Source organism: Mustela nivalis (genome assembly GCF_964662115.1).
Source record: "Mustela nivalis genome assembly, chromosome: 7".
Classification (NCBI taxonomy): Eukaryota; Metazoa; Chordata; class Mammalia; order Carnivora; family Mustelidae; genus Mustela; species Mustela nivalis.
Genome location: NC_139026.1, coordinates 137,964,612 through 137,981,070, shown reverse-complemented (window position 1 = coordinate 137,981,070; position 16,459 = coordinate 137,964,612). Strand labels below are relative to the sequence as shown.

Here is a 16,459-nt window from a genome sequence, read left to right as displayed (position 1 = left end):
TGTCTCAATATCCCTTCTGGGCCCAGGCAGTGGGGAGCAGCCCATGGGAAGCGTGACTTGGAGCCAATGTGCTGATGGATCTGGAACTCAGCAACTGTGGTCCGTTATGCTTCTTGTAGCCGGAACGTTCCGAGAGGGGGGGTGTCCTTCTGCATAGGCCAACAGCCAGAGCGTCTCAGGTAAATGTGAAAATTGGGCTTTGCAGTGGGAATGGTGCGATGGTATTTGTTACTCAAGTCAAGAAGAGGACAGAAAAGAAAAAGAAAAATGCTTCATTATCTTTAGTACTTAGAAAGCGGAGGGCACAGGTCACTAAAAATCCACCATGATCCGAAAGTTTTGCTTTAAGCCTGCGGGTTCAGCCTGTCTATCCCTCCTGACTGGTATTAAGACCCAGTTAGAGTAACAAAATGAGCTGCCTTGGCCTCCCTTTCCTCTCAGTGCTCCATGAAGCAGCAAAAAAAAAAAAAAAAAATGCTGTAGCGTCGTCAGCCGTAGGAGCGGGGGACAGGGGCGGGTGAGGGTTGGGGAGGGACATTGAGGGAGGTGCTGGGAAAAGCACCAACTTGATCATTGCTGCCTAATAAGCAAGAATTGGCAGTGCATTTTTTTTTTTTTAAGGATTGCTAAAACTTTCATTCTTTTGACCTAGAAAAAAAATCTTGGCCTTTAAATGTGGAGCACCTAATTTTTCATTTTATAAATAATCTGTATTCCATTGCACTGGGTGGAATGCATAATGATGTTTAGAATACCAGCTGCCACCTAGCGATGTTCTCGAAGTTAAATATACATATATACATAGATCATGCTGTATTTTAAACTATGTAAATAATTTGCTTTGTGTCTCTTCTGATAGCGAAATGGAGAAATGAGGAGTTAGGATTTCCAAAACTCAACACGTACCGTATATTTTGTGCTGTTTGGGGTGGGGTGCCCAGGGAGCAGGAGTCTTTTAGATAATTTGCTGCTGCCTGTGCATTGTGTTCTAATTGTATCATACTCCGCTCTATTCTTTTGGGCTGAAAATAATGTGTAACAAAAATGATACCATATCAATGGATTTTGCCTCAGAAGTGGTAAAAGACATTCAGGCATCAGTGTGGGACAGTTGCTTGATGTGCAGTATTTTCTTGGGAAGATTCCTGACTAAAGGTCTGGCCATTATGATCACTGATAAGAATTTCTTTTTGTGATGGTTAAAGAGATACCCTTCTAATGATTAGAGGTAAAATTCATAATGCGGTAATGACTCTAAGGTCTAAAAGACCTTCTTTTCTTGTTTGGAATGAGACTACTTTAACTGACTCTAATAATACAAACACGGGATTAACAAAGACCTTGATTTTTCTGAGAGGAAGAATGGATGGCTTGGGTTGGGACTATGATTGTACAGAAGTATCCAGGGGCTATTTCAGAACATGGGACTTGGGCAAACCCCAAAAGGCATTAATTAAATTCCAGTAAGTCACAAGCGAGGGTGGGCATGAAGGGGAGACAGAAACAAGGAGGTGTCTGCGGACTGTGACTCACCAGGGCTTCCAGGATTTGAAGAAGGTGCATTTTCTTATGTGAAATGGAGACTTAGCCATTAAGTAGAGCAAATAATTGCCTGTAGATCACCCAGTCTGTCCCCCTAGTTTACATAATAATGAGTAAACGACAAACATTCCCTGTTTTGCTACACATTCAAAAACTCATGCAGTATTGAATATGGACTCTGAGTCTCTCTGTCTCTTACAACACACACACACACACACACACACACACTTGTAAGCACGCACGGTCATGTGTTCACTAACCCACTCTACAAAAAAGGAAGAAACGGTCTCTACTTCCTTGCCACAGAAGACATATCAAATACAGACACATGCCCTATACCGCTGAAGTAACACGTGGTTACTTGAGGTCTGTATGGAAGGCTCCCCACAGAAATGGCAGTATTGGTCCTCAGGTAAGTGAATTATCTGTAGCAATTAAAGATATGTACATTTAATGGTCCTGTTTTCAGTGGGATGTTAGCAGCGCCGGTGTCTTAGGTTACCAACTTGCCACTTATTTATTGTTGTTTAAACACTAGTTCGGGATGAGGAACAACCTCCCCCAGCTACTGTGTAGACTAATGGCGAGGCCTCCTCAAGGAGCAGAGGGGGGAAGCCTTCTGATTAAAACTACACTTTTAGAATGGAATAATATCCATTTCTGTTATTACTTCTTTTTTATAATTTTGTTCGGTTTAGCCACTGTGTAGTACATCATTAGTTTTTGATGTAGTGTTCCATGTTTCATTAGTTACGTCACAGCACCTACCCTTCTCAAGACCCATCACCCTGTTCCCCCCTCCGCCGACTCTCCTCCCCTCTGAAACCCCCAGATTGTTTCTCGGGGTCCATAGTCTCTCATGGCTCATCTCCCTCTCTGGTCTCCCCCTTCGAATGTCCCCCCTCCTTCTCGTATGGTCCTCTGTGCCATTCCTCATGTTCCACACAAGAGTGAAACCATATGGCCATTGTCCTTCTCTGCTTGGCTTAGTTCACTTAATATAATTCCCTCCAGTTCCATCCACGTCAGTGCAAATGGTAGGTAATGATCCTTTTCGATGGCTGAGTAATATTCCATTGTATATATGGACCACATCTTCTTTATCCACTCACCTGTTGAAGGGCATCTCGGCTCCTCCCACAGTTTGGCTCTTGTGGACACTGCTGCTACGAATATTGAGGTGCACGTGCCCCTTCTTTTCACTACGTCTATATCTTTAGGCTAATTATCTACTAGAGCAGTTGCTGGGTTGTTGTTCTTAACATCTTGAGGAACCTCCATACTGTTTTCCAGAGTGGCCGCACCAGCTTGCATTCCCACCAACAGTGTAAGAGGGCTCCCCTTTCTCCGCATCTTCCCCAATATTTGTTGTTTCCTGTTTGGCTAATTTTTGCCATTCTAACTGCTGTAAGGTGGTATCTCATTGTGGTTTGATTTGTATTTCCCTGTTGGCCAGTGATGTTGAGCATTTTTGCATGTGTCTGTTGGCCATTTTATGTCTTTTTTGGAGAAGTGTCTGTTATTATTTCTTAACAGGGTGTTAGATAAAGAGTTGAAATGTTATAGAGGAAAACAGCTGAGAGGCTTCTGTTTATGCAGTCTGCGCAGAGCAAAAAATGTTTTGCAGAAATGTCTTCTGAGTACGCCCAAGCCCACTTTCTCCAAAAGTTAGAGATAACTTAGTAAGTTCTTGCTTTGAATTGCACAGGCAAGAAAAGCCTTTTAAAATAATTGTTTTTAAGACGATTACCAAAAATACTGATTATTTCATACCTGTAAGTGGTAAACAGTAATCACCAAGAACAACTCCCATCTCCTTGTCTAGAAAAAGATGTAGTTCCAGCAAGGTGGAAAATATAACCTTGTTCAGATCTATTATACACTCCTCCTTCCAAATTCTGGTCTTGCATAAATTGCCTGACTGAACTCTTAGTTCCAGATTAGCAAAACGAACATGTAATTTTTTTTTTTTTTTTTACCCACAAGATTGTGGTTTGTTTTGGCTCCGCTTGTTTATTTATATTCTTCAACCCACTAAGAGTCAACTGTGTGTTTCTTTACTCCTATTTTTAGTAGGAAATTTGGGTTGTGTGACTTCAGGTGTCGGGAATCAAATAATAAAATAGGGCCCCCCGATAACAAATCAAGAGATGGATCGGCATGCCATTGTTAAGGACCCTGTAGTGAATTAGACATCCTCTTCCATGGAATCAGGGACATCAAACAGAAAGGCAATGAGCTAAGAATGAAGGGCCCTGGGATGCCAATCGCAGGTGTTCTTTCTTGGGCACACTCCGTTCTTCAGGGTCTCCATATCCTTCTGGAATCTGTCCCTTTGGAATGGTTTGCATTTCTGGCATGGCTGTCTGCTCCACTTCTCTGCGGCTCCTTCCAGGCCCAGGCCAAAGGCTGCCTCTTGCAAGGAGCCCTGCCCAGTCTTTCCCGTCTGTCCTGAGCGCCTCGCTCTCCGTATTCTTGCGGCTGGCTACTTTATTTGTATGTGCAAACCCCACCATCCCTCTTCCATCTGCTTCCTCTCTGCGTCCTCGGTGCCTTGTCCCCACACCTACCCCTTCTCCCCACTCTCTCAACCCACATATTTCTCTATCTCTCATTTTTCCTTGCAGCCTAGGAATGTGCACAAATCTCATCCATCCTTAAATGTCCTGTTGAAGCTACATGCTAGTTCCTATATCTTCTGTCTTGCCTTTCAAAGCCAAGGCTCTGGGGGAAAGTAAGCCACGTGCACTGTTTTCACATTCTACCTTCTCATTACTCAGTTCTTTGCTGCCTTACCTGTGTCCTTACTGCTTCGCCGACACTGCTCCGGGAAAGAGGATTGATGCGTTGCTAACTGTCAAAATGTAGCCCTTATCGAATACTTATATATTGGCTCTCTCTGTGTACTGAGGTCATGATTTCTTGCTTAGGGAAACTCACTCTAAGTTTTCCCAATGTGTGTTCCCGGGGACCTGAGTTTGGAAGGATGGGAATAGGTTTTATGTAAAAGGAAGAGTTCTGTGGTCAGATATTTTTAGAAAGCTCTCTCTATATAATCCTCTTTAAAGATTCATGCCACAAATTAGCAAGGCAGTTTTGCTTTAATCTGTAAAGCTTATCTTACTATAAAACTAGGGATACCCTATGAGAAATGCTGCCCTTTAAACGTGATTCCCCGTCACTGTTCTCTCCTGGTTCTCTGATTTCTAGAATTATCCTCCTAATTCTCTTCTGTTTCTGTCTCTGCCTCTCTATCTCTGTCTCTGTCTCTCTCTCTTTTTCTCTTTTTTATTTCCCAGTGTTGACCCATTCTTCTTCTTTTTTTATATATTCTCTCCTTGGGTGAGCTCATCCTCTGTGGTTTCACGTGTCTCCTCAATATCAGTGATTCCCCATCTGGGTCTCCACTTCTGAACTCCCCATGTACTAGAGACTCTAGATCCAGTTTTCTAGCGTACATCTCCCCCGGATGATCTTCAAGAAATTCAGGTCTAGGGGCGCCTGGGTGGTTCAGTAGATTAAGCTGCTGCCTTCGGCTCAGGTCATGATCTCAGGGTCCTGGGATCGAGCCCCGCATCGGGCTCTCTGCTCAGCGGGGTGCCTGCTTCCCCTTCTCTCTCTGCCTAACTCTCTGCCTACTTGTGATCTCTCTCTCTGTCAAATAAATAAATAAAATCTTTAAAAAAAAAAAAAAAGAAATTCAGGTCTAACATGTCTCAGATTGATGTGGTTATTTCCACTCCCACCCCCCGTTTTTGACCTGTTCTTGTTCCCGACTGGATGGTATGAAGTGGTAGCACCCATTGGGTCAACCTTCCCAGAAAACCTGGGGCACAGCTGACTTTGCCTGTGGCTTCACTCCAGATTCAGTTATAACAGGATGGCCATGTGATGGAAGGCTGTGAACGGAGGATGGAGAGTTTCCTTCCTCGCAAAGATGGCAGAACTCTAGGGAGATGACAAGACAGGACAGAAGACAACAGAACATGCTCCCAGACGGGGTGTGACTTCTGGGGCCCCAGCTCTCCAGGCCACGCCATCTGAGCAGAGTGCACATTCCACTGAGCATAAGAACTTTCGCCTGTGACATTTTTAAAGGCCATTACACCCTGGCAGCCGCCCACGCTGGGCTCTTCTAGAGACCGTGTCCGTAAGCCTGCCTACTCACCATGTGGATGAGGCGTGGTGTGAGTGGGACGATCCGTCACCATCTCTTTCAAGACAGTCTTGATGTAGAATTATGACAGTTTGACTCAGGTCCCCTTCTTGAGTCCCCGGGCCCTGCTGTCTTCTTGGTTTGGGCTTTCCCTTTCCAGCTCCATTTTTGGTGCCTTCGTACACTTTGTTGTTACTTTTTATGTCGACATGGGGCGGCTGTAGGGCAGTGTACGTAAATGGAACATCATGGACATGGGATCAGACACACCTGTGTTTTAATCCTATTCTCCTTTTTCAGCTCAGATAGCTTTGGACAGAGCATTTGGAAGTCTCTGTAAACCGGGTATAAAAATATCCACCTTAGAGAGGAGCCATGAAGATTCAACGAGGTAATTCCCATGAAGTGCCAAGCACGTAGTAGTCATTCAACAAATGGTGGTTAATATCACGTACCATGTTGGTTCGTCTTTGCTTCACGGACTGGCTCTCCTTCCTCCATTCTTTCAACAGTACCGGAAGTTTACATATATAAATTATATAGTTCATAGATATTCTCATCCTAATGAAAAGTTTTCACACAATTTCCTCGCTAAGTGCTGGGAAGGTGTTAGGAGACAGTAAGCCTGAAACTCAATATTTAGGTAAATAAAAAGTACAGGGTATTTGGAGTCTCCGTAAGAGAAACCGGATTTGGGTTATAAAGCCTTATTTGTGTCTCTCACATGATAAAGATCTATGAAATGTAATTGATCAAACTCAAGGAGATGAGGAGTCATACAGACTCTTCTGGGATTTGAACTTAAGGTTTTAAACAGCCTAGGCATAGCAAACCTGAAGCTTAGTGCGTTAAGCTATGCCCGCTGGCTATTGGATTATAGGCAGCAATTTACTATTAGTGAAAGGAGAAGAAATTCTTGATCTATTGCTCCTTTCCCTAGTCCCACCTCTCGCCTATGGTAAGTAAATTAAAGAGACTATCTTAAAGAAACCTTCAGTCCTGCCTAGTCCAAGTCTCATGAACCGAGTAGAGTTGAGCTTCCGTTTTTACTGTAAAGGCGAAGTACATAGTGATTTTGCAGTGTTCTGACTCAAAAAAAAATTGATCTTCCCATGTCGGCCAGAACACTATTTAGATATTTATCTGAAAATGGGTGTTAGTCAGTTGTAATCAACAGTAGACAGTAGGTGGAGAAGAACACAGGCCATGTTTAGGGTTCCTGGGTAGGAAAACATGTCGCAGAAAGCTCACACTCTCCTCTTGTCTCCTTGTGTGGCTTGGGACACTTTATTTTGATGGTTTATTTTTTCCCCCATAAAAAAGATCCAGGGGTCAGAACTGGGAACTCCTAATTTCTAATGCCAGGTCCACAAACTGACCATTCAGTTTCTGTTTTCCTTCGTTGTCAGATGGGAACAACGTCAGCCTCATGGAGCTCTTAGACTTGAATTTGTTACCGTGAGACAGTTTCGGAAGTGACCGAGAGCAATTGGATCATCGTTTTAAGCGGACATTCCCGCGTGCCTCCTAAACACCGAGCAGTACCATAAATGCATTTGCATAGAGAGTGGTAGGCAGGTCCCTTGACTGTTACAGGTAAAGAAGAGCAGGCTGGGGTTTGGTGAGCGACACACCCCAGGTGACACGGCTGCTAAGTTACTGAGCCCAGTCCTCTTCAGGCGGACAGGGCGTGCTTCTCCCGAACATCACGGGCTTGCTGCAGGCGCTGGTGATGTCAGCATTTATCTCGGTGACGTGAACGTGTCTGACCTCATGTCAGGCTTGGTGATTCTTACCTGAAGCTCTTTTACCCTGCTTCTTTCCCACGTCTTCAGTCTCAGGGAGGAAAACTCGACATCGCCTTTAATTTTGTTCCCTTTTACTTCAGCCCTCTTTCCTGGGCTCAGGACCTGGTTCCGCTTTCTAGTCCCAGCTTCCTGACTGGTCGGATGACGTGAGGCACCTAGCGAGGCTTTGGGCATCGCAGAGTGCTTGTGGCTCTGAAGTTTTGACGATCACCAGTCTTACGGCGGACCTCGAAGCTCAGTCCATTTCTATTGACTGTCATTTTCCCTCTGCCTTTTAGGATCTGAATTTCAGAGATGCTCCCCTATTTTCCCTTGAGGGAACTCAAAATGCTGCTTATTTACAACCTTGGGTCCCTCTCTGGGTCACATCCAGTATGTCAGGCCTCCTGATTCACAGAACATTTTCCAGGTAATTGTTCTTCTGCTGGCACGGCTCAACTGTCATCTTTTCTGCTGTTCCCATCACCGAGTTATTTTTGACTACAGATTCCACCTACATATCTGTGTCCCGGAAAGATATTCTGGTACCTAGAAAGTTCCTGCTGGTTAATTTTCTTCTGTCAGGAGCATTGCCCGGATTTGGACCTACTCTTGACAGCTTCCCACGGGCAAACACCTGCAGAAGCCTGCCGGTCGCCACAGGTGGACTCCAGGACCTGCACGGGGTCTAACGCTCCTTTCGGAAGTCGAAGCGAGGATGAAAACTCCTCGGTTCTTCCTGGGGCTGTTGGGGGAAAAGTGAGGGGAACTTCAGCTCCCCATAAGTCATTTTGTTATTCAGAGGGAACAGCAGGAGCCCAGAACATCTGTTGTTTCCGAGGCGTTTACACAGACACTTAGCGATGCATCAGGTCCGATGGTGTTCGCATGGTATTTCCAGATACTCTATCAGCAAGCGGTATTTTTAGTCTCCGGGGAATATTGTACATGGTAGACTCATCGTTGACATCTGGCTGGTTCGTATGCAGCCACAGAGATCTTTCAAAACAAAACTGTTGCAAAGGAGAGTTAAACCCAGAATGTCACTTGGGAATAAAATGTTCCCTTCTCTGACTGTCTTTCCTGGTGTGAAATGTACAAATTCTTAAAGATTAGGAGATAGTCGATTTAGATCCTCCAAAGCACAGAAATGGAAAGAAAGCATTTTTTGGAATGTCATCCCCTTCCGAAATTATGGGGGAAAACTGTACAGTTCTTTTTTTTTTTTTAAAGGAAAAATAGAAGAATTTTGCACATTGTCTTCCCTGGGTTTATTATTCAGGAACATCACTATCTGCTTGGCAGTCCGTTCACTGCTGTGTGCCCCGGAATTGGATTCAGGTCAAATTCTGCCTCCACCGCTTCATAGCTATATGGCCGTGAACATGATGTCTGACTCCTCGGGGCTCAGATGCTTTCCCCATAATATGCGGATGTGGGCAGCCCCCATCTCCTCAGATTATTGTCAGGAATAAATGTCTTTCCTACAAAGAGTTAAAACCAGTGCCTAGTGCAGTGAATGTGTTCCCTAAATGTTGCCGTTTTAGTGGCTATTTGACTATTCCATGGGAATGAAAGTCTAAAGAAGGTATGAGGGTTTTTTTTCCCCCTTTCAGAGAAAGGTGGTGCATTAGACGATTCTTTTTTGAAGTCGATCCTAGATTTACAAAAAATGTTTCTGTGAAATCATCATACTTGACTCATATCGAAATTACATGACTCAAAAATCAAAACAAAACAACTGCTCTCAAAACATTTCCAGACTTCCCAAGACACTGGTTGTACACCACTGTTCAGTTATTCAAAAACCAAATGTCTAATTTTAGCCTAATGCTTGGCAAAACCCAGCCCTGTCGTAGTTTAACAATTTCACTGCCGTCTTGCTGCTCTGATCATTTCAGTCTTGGGGGAAAAACAATCAAAGGTGACTCAGACAGGATTTGCTTCCTTTTAAAAAGCTATGTTAAAAAGTAGGTTAGCTCAAGATTTTCTGCTTCTATTTCTGTCTTTGTCGATGACCTCGATTGGTGGCAAATTAAGAAGGCAAGACCAGAAGCATCCCGGGTAGCACTTAGGTCTCTGCTGGGGTTTGTGTATTTTCGAGACATAAAGAGGTAGGAGCATGGCAGCTACAAGTTGACCAGCATCCAGAATAATTGAATTAGAACTCAAAATTGTACCCTATGTGCCAAGAATGCAATAACGACAATTTGGAATATTATAGTAGCTTATGAATGGGATATGAGAGCCACATCTACCAACTGTCTAGGAAGCAGGGGGCAGGAAGAAATTGGCCAGCCTCAACTTCTCCTGATTTTGTCAGAGGCTATCACGCCAAGCCTGCAAACTGAACAGGAAGAGAGGAGAAAAAGTTAGGAGCCTAGTAAGAGACAGTTGTAAAGCTGGTTTCCAAACGATATCAGGATTTCTGATGCCTGTGAAGAAACTTACAAAAATATTCAGGAGCAAGGAGAGTCGCATGGAAGCATATATCACGTCTTTTGAGAAGTTGGGAACCAGTTTGGGCTCCTCGGCAGGACCCAATTGGTGTTTACCTCATCGTCCATTTCTGGGATTCGGATTTCTTATTTCAAAAACCCTAGAAACTGTATTCCAACGGTCAAGATCCAGTCTTCTGCCCTTGAAGTTGTCTCTTCATTCTCTGGCCCGAGGTTTGGCCAGCATTTTCTGGGAGGACAGGTGATTGAAACACAGGAGCCTGAGAGCAAGAGAAGACCGAGGCGGAGTGTATTGGGGGTTCCCCCTGCACACCCTCCCTTGTTCTCTTGGTTCCAGGCATGTGTCTTCCATCTGGCCAGAGGCTATGAGGCCCAGGAAGTCCCTGGTTTGCAGACTTCAAGTTGTAAATCCAAGAAGATGGGAGGGCATTGTGGGAGTTGCTTAAATAATCAGTAATGATAATGACAATTACCATAAAAATCACATTGGATTATAACTCTACAATTTGCAGAGTGCTTCCGCTAGAGAGCAAATCAAACTTTATGATGCTTGTAGGAGCAGCACGACCTCAGAACATATTTGGCAAAGCTTGGGAATCGGGGGAAAATGGAATAATGACACTAATAAACTAAAGGAGGAAAATTCTATAATTGCAAAGGTTTGCATAACTATGTCTCCAGCCCCTTCTTGATAAAAAGAGATTTTCTCTGTTCCCAGGGTGGTTTGAAGAAAGCCAATGGACATTCTATAATGAGAGAATGTTGACAGCCCTTGTAGAGACAAAAACAAAAGGTGATAAAGAAGACAGTGTCAAGTCAACACGAGGCAAAAACCAGGACTCTGGGCCCCATAATTCAGTTAAAAGACATCTGACTCCCCCCACCCCTTGCTAAAAACAGAGGAAAGAGATTAAAAAAAAAATTCAAGGAGAACAAGAAAGAGAAATTGCAGTCGCTTCAAATGTGAGAGAAAGTAACAACAGAGGAGCCATCACAGATCACACTTGACTGCTTTTTAGTACAATACGGTTTTGTTAACCACGGACACAGCGTTGCATGGCAGAACTCTAGAAGTTATTCCTCTTGCATAACTGAAACTTTATGCCCTTTGATTAGCAATTAGCCAAGTCCTCCTCTCCCTCAACCCCTCCCGCCCCACGGTCCTTGGCAACCGCCTTTCCGATCTCTCTTATGTGTTTGACTCTTTTAGAAAACTCAAGTCAATGAAACTATGCTGTGTCTGTCCTGTGAGTGGTTTATGTTACTTAACATTAGGTCCTCAAAGTTCGTCCATGTTGTCAAATACCGCAGGGTTCTCTTTTTGAGGGTTAGTAATATCCCATTGTGTGCATGTGTGTATGTATGTGTGTGTGAATATATGCGTGTATGTGTATATCCGTGTGTGTATATATGTGTGTGTGTGTATACATGCATGGGTATACACATTTTTTCTATCCACTCATCCATCAGGGGACACCTTGGTCGTTTTCACATCTTGTCTATTTGAATAATGCTGCCGTGAACTTGAAAGGGCACTTGGCATTATAAAAACCTGATTTCAGTTCTTTCGGAACATGTACACAGAAGGGGGATAGCTAGATCATATAGTAGTTTTATTTCTAATTTTTTTGAGGAACCTCCTTATTGTTTTCCATAGCAGCTGTGCCTTTTGTCTTCTGACCTCTTGTGTACAAGGGTCTGGCTTTTCTACATCCTTGCCATCCCTTGCTGTCTTTTTTAAAATATTGAACAGCCACCTTAAAAATTGTGAGTGATAGCTCATTGTGGTTTTGACTTGCATTTCTCTGATGACTAATGTCATGGAGCATCTTTTCGGTACCTGGTTGCCATCTGTACGTCATCTTTGGAGAAATGCCTATTCATGTCGTTAGCCCATTTTTAAATCTAGTTGTTAGTTTTTTTGCTGTTGAGTTATAAGAGTTGTTTTGGTTTTTTGTGTCTTTGTTTTGTTTTGTTTTTTGAGAAAGAGAGAGTGAGCGGGGTGAAGGGGCAGGAGGAGAGGGAGAAAGAGAATCTTAAGCAGGCTCCATGCCTAGTACAGAGCCTAGGGTGGGCCTTGATCTCATGACCATGAGATCATGACCTGAGCTGAAATCAAGAGTTGGACACAAGCAACTGAACCACCCAGGCACCCCAAGTTGTAGGAGTTTTTGATATATTTTGGAAATTAGCTCCTTCTCAGATAATCTGATTTGCAAATATTTTCTCAGGTCCCATAGATTGCTTTTTCACTCTGTGGTTTCCTTGGCTACATGGAAGTTTTTGGACCTTTGTCTTATACCACACACCCAAGTCAATAATTCAAAATGGATTAAAGACTTAAACATAGGACCTTAAGTGATAAAACTCCTAGGAGAAAAGAGGGGGAAAGTGGGGGACATTGTGACATCAGTCTTAGCAATGATTTCATGGATGTGACACCAAAAGCACAGGCCACAAATGGAAAAACAAACATGTAGGATGTTGTCAAGCGTTGGTTGTATTTTATTTTCTACCATTTCCAGTGTTTGTGCCAGTGCTCTATTTGTTATGCACTCGAGTTTCTCTTCCCAAATCATAGAGTTTTATCTTTACAGATGGCCCTGTTTATTTAAAAGAAGCTGTGCCATTTTCTCTCTTCCCTCCCAAAATGGTATCCATCTTATTTTACCAAGAATATTATCTTCAAAGACCTTCTTGGCTCCGAGGCTCTGGTACATCTCTATTTTCACTGTGTCCTACAAAGCCCACATTCTCCACAGCCCAGCTCTCTCCCTTACCATGCTGTACTCAGCAAATCTGCTCAGCTGTGCGGGCTGTCTTACTGGTTCTCAGCAACACCAGCAGGATCCTGCCTCAGCAGCCTGCACTTGCCCTTTCCTTGACTGGAATGCTTTTCTGACGGCTCATGTGCTCTCCTTTCTCCCTCTCTCTCTTACACACTTGTTATTTGAGTCTGGTCTGATCTCACCCCCTCAAAAAGGTCTTCTCTACTGCCTCAAATCAACACAACTTTTTTGCATCTTTAAGATATCACAAATAGGTCTGAAAAATCATCCGGCATCTTGCTATTTCTGTAGCTGGACAACTTAGACCTTACTCATTAGCTTACGGAACTCTTCTTTCTTTCAGAAGCATAGATACCACCCCCAAATTTTCTGATATCCTTGCTTTTTAACTCGGTGGCTTGCTAAATCAAAGCAGCTAAGTGTGTTACAAGTTCAGTGTCATTTCCTTCAAGATTTAACTCATCTTTCTGGGCTTGAGATACTGAACAAGCAACACCTGGCCTCATCCAAACCCCAGGATGTGGTTTTCCACCAAGAAATTTCATATTCAAGCAGGAGAATATTCTCCCAAATAACAATGTTGAGGGGGAAGCAAGTGTACACAGACCTCATATTGTAACCGAAGTCCAGGGCAACACCAGTGAGCATGGTCTGTACGTGACTACAGATAGTGCAAATAGAAGCGAGTTCTTTTCTATTTCCCCACTATTTGTCAACTCAGAGCCTCTTCTTTTTCTTTCCAAGAAGACTGAGTTCCACACTGATGTGATTGAAGTCCCTCTGCAGGGTTCCTCTGGGGCCCTTCACAATAACAATGCATCCCTTCAGAGCGATGTCGACATTTCCTGGAATGTCTATGGTCCGATTGCCGAGATGGTCTTCCTTCTCGCAGTAGATGAGCAAAAGACAGAAAGGCCTTCTTTACCAGCATATATAAAATACCCCTTAACCCACCCTACCTCCTTCTCATCACCTTTGCCCTCCTTTACTTTTTTTTAAGTTTTAATTCTGTTATTCAATACTTATCCTGGGATCATGTATTAATTTGCACATATCTACACGTAGGTTTTTACACCAAAGGACAAAATCCTGAACTACTAGCATATGAGGGCTCTGGGTTAGTGGCCCACGGCATATCAACTGAATTCCCAGAGCTGGTGTATATTAGCTGCCCAGTAATACTATTAAATGAATGAATGTTCCCTACTTATCTCATTCCTTTCTTCTCATTTGGATCCCACTTTATTATACAGACTTCTAGAAAATACCTGTAATCAAAGATCTTTTCTCTTAAGTCAGTGCAGATGTTAGAACAATGTGGTTTGTTGAAAGGCTAAGGGTGGGGGGAATGAACTCACTCAACTGTACTCACCTGTCAAAGCATTTATTGGCTTTTGCCACTCACTTAGCAGTACCCTCCTACTACATTTTGAGAGCACTAAAAAGTAATAGCCAGAAGAAGGAGGATGCTTGTGGTCTGATAGATTGATGCTTGGACAATCTGCAACTACAGCCATTTGCACAGGTTAATAAGTACCTCACAGGTTGGCATCTATATGTGTAAAACCCTGTGTTGCTACACCTGTTTTATAAATAACAAAGATATATACGTCATCGTCTGGTGCCCAAGCGTGCATTCTTTTCACTGAGACTCTTAGGAAACGTAAGTGTTTTGAACAGTGCTGTCTATAGCTACTCCCCTTTCTAGGGCTTCACTAATTCTATTACATTTTGCACTCACCTTTTCCTGCCGAGATATTACAGTAATAATAATACCTAAAGTTTTTGTGCACTTTCTTCGTGTGAGGCATCGTGCCAAACCCTGTTCGTGCATTTCCTCATTTAATCCTCTCTACTCTATTGAGCAGGTAAAATTCTATTATTCTCATCTTAGGACTGAGAAAACTGAGACTTTACAACAGCCACACAGTTACTCAGAATTTCAACCTTGGTCTCTCACATTTCTAAGCCTCTGCTCCTGACTCCTCCGTAGACCACCTCCTCTACTTCCTGGCACCCCAGCCCTTGAAATTATGCACTCTTGGATCACACAGAAATCATAGGTTGAGGTGTAGGATGACCCCAAACCCTTCAAAAGCATGCCCCTCATGTTCTATTTCTCAAGTGACAAAACCAGCTTCCCGATTAATAGGAAATGAAACTTTAGCTGCAATAGAAATGTATGAACGTGGCTGTCCTGGGGGCAGACTTCATCTAGGCTAATCTAGAAACATCTAGGTGCCTTGAAGAAAGGGTAGAATAGAACCCAGTCCCGCCAGGCTAGAGGCCTAAGAGAAAGGAGGGGAGGTCAGAATGAGGGACAGTGATGCCAGGAAGGAGCTCCTCGTTGAATCGTTGAATCAGAGAATGTGAAGAAAGTATATCTCACACCTTCCTATCACCTTGTACTTTCAGCTCTGGTGTGAAGGAAAAAAGTTGGTTCCGTCTCCAGACTAGATTTCATTTTATGACCTGAGGCATATTCAGTCAGGCAACTGGAGTATTACATCTTCCCTGCAGCTATTTTAAAGCTAATTAATGTATCAAGCACTTTCCAGTTTTTCCATTCTTATTCGTAACTACCCCAAACCTTCAATTTCTCAAATTATTTTGCTTTTGAAGTGACTTTCATTTCTCAGGATCTACTAGAGCTTTCTTCTCGATTTTTTTCACATTGGAAATTTTATGGGAACACCATGCTTCTATATTTATGCATTTAAATTGTCAAAAAGTATGTTGTCAGGATTACATGCTAAAGAAGTCCCTTACCCCAGCAGTTCTGCTCTGTGAATGGGGCTGTTAACCCTTCACTGACTTGAAGGCTGCATTTTTTTTTTAAAGATTTTATTTATTTGACAGACAGAGATCACAAGTAGACAGCGAGGCAGGTAGAGAGAGAGAGAGAGAGAGAGAAGCAGGCTCCCTGCTGAGCAGAGAGCCCGATGCGGGACTCGGACTCGATCCCAGGACCCTGAGATCATGACCTGAGCCGAAGGCAGCGGCTTAACCCACTGAGCCACCCAGGCGCCCCTGAAGGCTGCATCTTAACCTGGCAGGTTGGCTGGGGTACTAATTTTCTCTAGTTTTCCAGGAGATAATTTCAGAGGCATGGGCTCATACAAGATGAAAATATTAAATAAAACTAGTGAAACACTTGAATGATGTACTTTAAACATTTTTACTTAAATACCCCATATCCCTATATAGCATTATATACACACGTTATAGTGAAATAAACCAAGGGTGTTTGGGGGAGGGTTTTCATAAGTAACCTGTACCCAAGTTGACAAATCTTCCCTCACCTCACAGCTTTCTTGGTTGGCCTGAAGAGCAAATACATATATAGTGCAGCTCTTCCCCTGCACTCGGAAATTCGATCTACGATTTTTATTGTCCATAAAGGCCCAATGCTCTGCTAGGCGCTATTGAAGATATATATGTGTGTATATATATATAAATATATACATATTTTTTAAATGTAGGTTTTGAACCTTGCCCTCAATGATTTAAAAGCCAGGCTTTCAATTTGCATGTACCCTCTGCATTCAGTTATTGAACTACTGAGTGGCGCATGAAGTCTCATCTCTATGAGTTTGTTGATTTTTTTTTAAGACCTCAGGGATGGAGAGATCATAAGGAGCAATAACACTTATGAAGTGTCTATTACGTTGTCTATTCGGTTATTTTATCTTTGCAACATGCAAGTAAGGTTTGCATCATTCCTGC

The 16,459-nt window shown here is 43.1% G+C and overlaps 1 protein-coding gene and 1 pseudogene across 5 annotated transcripts in view; one reads left to right on the top strand and one right to left on the bottom strand.

Annotated features, from left to right (window-relative positions):
- Positions 1 to 16,459, top strand: part of CELF2 (CUGBP Elav-like family member 2) — an 815,373-nt gene that overhangs the window by 465,270 nt on the left and 333,644 nt on the right. The gene's annotated exons all lie outside the window — the stretch shown is intronic.
- On the bottom strand, positions 8,174 to 14,544 carry LOC309868871 (large ribosomal subunit protein uL6 pseudogene; annotated as a pseudogene). The gene is made up of 3 exons: positions 14,510 to 14,544; positions 13,057 to 13,652; positions 8,174 to 8,230 (listed from the first exon to the last, which is right to left on the bottom strand). The product of its transcript is annotated as a large ribosomal subunit protein uL6 pseudogene (transcript).